This window comes from Odocoileus virginianus, chromosome 8 (assembly GCF_023699985.2).
Source record: "Odocoileus virginianus isolate 20LAN1187 ecotype Illinois chromosome 8, Ovbor_1.2, whole genome shotgun sequence".
NCBI classification, from domain to species: Eukaryota; Metazoa; Chordata; class Mammalia; order Artiodactyla; family Cervidae; genus Odocoileus; species Odocoileus virginianus.
In genome coordinates, this window is record NC_069681.1 from 72,975,127 (window position 1) to 72,980,240 (window position 5,114).

General features: G+C 42.5%; 1 pseudogene; it reads left to right on the forward strand.

Moving 5' to 3' along the window:
- Window positions 1-544: 544 nt before the first annotated feature.
- Window positions 545-712, forward strand: LOC139036255 (small integral membrane protein 27-like; annotated as a pseudogene).
- The last annotated feature ends 4,402 nt before the right edge of the window (window positions 713-5,114 follow it).

Below are 5,114 nucleotides of genomic sequence, written 5' to 3' on the forward strand. Positions count from 1 at the left end.
TCCTAACAGAAAAGTTAAATTTATGGCCAGGGTCAGAGCACGTATTATTAATTGGCCAATTGAGAGGATCCCATCTAGTAATATCAGGCATAGACAAAACAGAGTTAAACTCTCTTTCTTTTAAAATAAATTTCCTAAGAGCTAGCCAGTCAGAGCCTTAAAGGGGAGACCAAGGCAACCCAGAAGTACTAGATGCAGGTAACTGGCCACAAACCAACAATTGGACTGATTCTTAAAATTGGATTGCAAAGGATTGTACCCATGCCATGAAAACATTTGATTCATATGCAAAGGTCCAAGAAGTCAGGAAAACATTATAAATGATCATACGGTTCAGGTCCAGCATCTTGGGCAAGCTGTCTACTTATGTCGTCCTCTTCTCATCCTGAAGTTGAGTGCAGCTCCTCCTCTATTTCAGCATTGTTTTAAAGTGAGTTTGAGTGGGTAGGCGCTCGCGCCCAGCTGAAAGATGCCACCACCCCGGAGGTTACTGTAGGGCCTGCGGCTTCCGCCCGTGCCCGCGAACCACTGCCACCACCTTACCATGAAGCCAGTGAGGCGCCGCACCCTAGACCGGATTTATTCCGTGTTGATCCCCGCGGTCATATTGCTCTCCTGGGGATACGTCAGCTATGCATCAAATGTAGCTGCATGACGACAATTAAGCAGGGACTACCCAGACAAAATCTTCAGAATGAACGAAAATTTGTAATTCCTCTGGATTTGATTGCATGCATATACAGTTCTTTACCTCTGTCTGATACATGTCTCGATTTAAAGTAAAATCTTTAATATAATGGGGGGGAAAAAAGTGAGTTTGAGATCAGTAGCCCTTTCTATAGTCCAGTCTGGAGCAGGGGCCCCTTTTAAGTGGGAAAAATGAAAGCAAGAGTCAATTCCTTTAAATTTTGCTGCACATGAGTTAGTTAAGAGTACCTGATGAGGGCCTTTCCATCTGGGTTTCAGGGAATCCTTTATATGATGTTTTTTCCAATACACATGATCTCCTGGTTGCAGATCATGCGATACCTTATCTTCATCCAAAGATAGATTACTATGATGAGCTTCAGAAACAAGTTTAGAATGTTCCTTTATAATGTTCCTTTAGGAGTTTGATTAAGCCTTTATGATAATGTAACATATCCCCTTTAATAATATAGGTTCATACAATCCTTCATCTAGTCTCATTGGTCTCCCAGCGACAATTTCAAAGGGACACAAAGGATGCTTTCCAAAGGGAGTAGACCTTAAGTTGAGGAGAACCAACGAAGAGCCTTTGGCCAGGGAAGGGAATAAGCATCTACAATTTTAGCCAACTGAATTTTAATTGTTCCATTTGTATTTTCCACCAGCCCAGAGGACTGGGGATGGTAAGCACAATGGAAATGCTGCATAATTGGCCAGATTTTGCAAATTTCCTTAACAGTTTGTCCAGTGAAATGGGTTCTCCTATCACTATGTATTTCTGCAGGGACTCCCCAAATGGGAGTCACTCTTTCTAAGATTAATTTGCCTACCAACTGCGTGGTGGCCCATCTGCATGGGAATGCCTCAATCCAATGTAAAAACATGCAAACCATGACAAGTACGTTCTGGTAACCTTGACAGGGGGCATCTGGATAAAATCAATCTGCCAAATTTCAAAAGGGCCAACTGGTAATGGAAAGTTTCCCTGAGAACTATGTAACAGCTTTCCTGAGTTGTATTTCAGATATATGGTACACCTAGAATAAACTTTCTGAGCTATAGTGAAAGATGGCTTCCAATAATAGTTTACCCCATAGTATCATCTTATCTGGGTTCCAGTGAGCTAACTCATGAATATATTGAAAAGTGGGGTACTGAGCTCCAAACAGAAGGATAGGCTTTCCATTTGGGCCTATCCACAGCCCTTTATTGGAGTCAAACCTTCCTCCTTTTTGTTTCTAAGTACCTTTTTCTCCATTTGGAGCTGTTTTCTGAAAATTTAACAGGGTGTTAGTAAGATTACTAGGAAGCTGAAAAGGGAAATAAGTTGTTAATTGATTATTATCATTCTGCAGAGCTGCTGTTTTGGTGGTGTGATCTGCTAAAGTTCCCTTTAGCTTCTGCAGTGTCAGCCCTTGAATGACCTGACACCTTAATGAAAGCTAATGCACTTGGTAGCAGAATTGCATCCAACAATTCTGCAACTTGTCTCCCATTTTTATAGGTTTCCCTGCAGATGTTAAAAATCCTGTTTCCAAAGCATGCCAAAATCAGGTGCCACCCCAAATGCATAAGCGGCTCTTGGAATAAATATTAGCAGATTTCCCTTTTGCAGCTGGCAGGCTCTAGTTAATGCTATTAATTTGGCCTCTTGGGCAGAAGAGACATCAGGTAAGGGACCATTCTCAAGGACTGATACTGGAGAAACAACAGCATAACCAGCCTGGTATTTCCCATGAGGTCCTCGCAAATATGACCCATCAGTGAATAATATAAAATCAGGATTATCCATAGGGCTTTCTCAGAGGTCAATCCTAGGGGATAAAAGATTGACAGTTAAAAACAATACAATCATGTTTTTCATCTTCGATACCTGATTCCTCCAGCAGCAAGGTAGCTGGGTTAAGCTTCTGTGAATAGTCATATTTGGCAAGAGCAAGATAATTTCATGGGAAGTTAGTCTACTTGCTGAGTAATGTGTGTGATGAGAATTTAGTAAGGCTTCCACAGAATGAGGAGCAAAGATAGTGAGGGGGGACTCATGACTGTCTCTTCTGTGATCTGACATAATACCCTGGAGGCAAGGGGGGAGGCCTCTGGCTACCGAATCTAGCTGTTGGCTATAATACCCTATGGGCCGGTAGTAACCACCATGTGGTTGAGTTAGTACTCCTAGTGCAATTCCCTTATTTTCATGAACCAAGAGGAAGAAGGGCAGATCATAATTTGGATGCCCCAGGGCTGGGGCCTTGTTTTTTTAAGGTCTCCGTGTGGCCTCAGAATGTTCTGCATTCCAGCAAAGTGATTCAGGTTAGTCCTGTTTGAGTAGGTTATATAATGGTTGAGCACTTAAGGAAAAATTTGGAATCCAATTTCTACAGTAGCCTGCAAGTCCTAAAAATCCCCTTGGTTATCTTTTTTGTCTTTGGGGCAGGGAAGGCCAGAATGCCCTTCACTCCAACCAGATCAATCAGAAGCTCTTCCTTAGAGATCCTATGTGTCATGGTCCAGGCGTGGGTTGGAAAAGAATTTCCAGACATGAGACAGAATGAGAGGGAATAAAGTTTATTAGAGTGGGAGACGCTGTTAGAACAGTGGGCCAGCTCAAGGGAGAACCAACGTTGAACAGGGAGTCCTTAGTCCACTTTTATACCCAGGGTACAAGGAGTGGATAGGGATCTTGCAGGTCATTTGCTGATTGGATGAGGCATGTATACTGGGTGGGGGAAGAGTAGGGCAAATACCTTCTCCCAGGGGAGACAGGTTATACTGTTCCATTAATAGTTACAACATGGGGGAGGGAAGGACGATAAGGGTCTGGTTTTTCTGTTCCTGCATTCCAAGACCCTCCTTGGTTTTATCTGCTCTTTTGTCCTCGGGTCACCACCCTATGTCCTAAATATTTTACACCAGTCTTACAGAACTGCAATTTTTCTCTCGACACTTTATGTCCCTTTAAGGTTTCTGGAGTAAATACAAGGTGTCTTGCTGGCTGTTTGTCAAAGACTTTGAACACAGCAGCAAATCATCTACATATTGTATCAACACGGACTTGTGAGGGAAGTCCAGATCATCTAGATCAGCTTTCAATATCTGGGAGAAGTGGGGCTTTCAGTATATCCTTGTGGCATTACAGTCCACGTATATTGCCATTCATTCCAAGTAAAGGCAAAAAGATACTAATCACCAGGGTGTTCAGGGACACTAAAAGCTGCACTGCAGAGATCAATCACAGAAAAGAAATTTCTGTCTTTAGGATTCCACGACACTAAAGTATGGGGGTCTGGCACTACCGAATGTCGAGGGATAATAATAGCATTGATAGATGTCAGATCCTGTACAAATCCCCAACCCTTGCCGTTTGGTTTTCTAACTGGCAAAATGGGAGTGTTACAGAGGCTTGTGCAAGGCACAATGAGCCCTTTCTTGATGTAAGCTGATATTAAAGGTTTTATTCCTTCTATGGCCTCCTGCCTTAATGGATGCTGGCAAATATTGGGCAGAGGCTTATCTTTATCTACAGTAATTTTGATGGGGGATGCAGAATGTATTCATCTGTTGTCAGTAGAATCAAGTGCCCATAATTCTTTAGGTACTAAGGCTAGCAACCTATCTTGTTCAGCATCATCCTCATCATGAGTCACAAACATTATATGATGAAGGAAATCTGATTGTCCTTTAGATCTAGAAACATTTCTCCCTCAGAAATAAAGGAAATATGGGCTTCGCAAACTACCAGTAGGTCTCTACCTATCAAGTGAACAGGAGCACTTTCTACTGGAAGGAATGTCTTAAGTTTCCCCATGTAGAACTCTAAGAGTAATGATTTAGGAGCCTTAATAGGCGCACTAGAAGCCCCTCCCACCTGTACTGAGGTATCACTCTGAGGGAGAGCGCCTTTAATTTTGGTAAGGTTTAAAGCTGAAAAGGTGGCCCCTGTGTCTATTAGGGCTTTGTTTCCCCTTTTATAATCATTTCTACTTCTCCCAGAGTATTAGAGAGGAAAAGGGGGAAAGCGCCCCATGTTCCCTAGGAGCAGCAGCCCTATCCCTGTTTAACTCGGAATTCTGGCCTAAAACCCAGTTCTCCCTTAGCCTTTTTTTTTTTCCCTCTTAGCTTACAGTTCATTTTCTGATGTCCTGGTTTTCCACAGTAAAACCAAACTGTTTTCCTCTCAGTTGAGAACTAAATGAGGGTTGGTTGACCTTCAACTGGCTTTGAGTACTTAACTGGCACAGCTGAAGGTTCATGATTTTGGTAGATAATCCTTTTTCTTTCTAATGGTGTTGAAAAGTTGGTCAGCCAGTGTAACGAGACCACTGGTATACAACACAGACCAACCTAGATTGTGTCTTTTGACCAAAGTAGCCAAATCTTCATCTAAACCTTCTAAAAAGGTGGAGTTAAGCACGGAATCATTTTGGGGG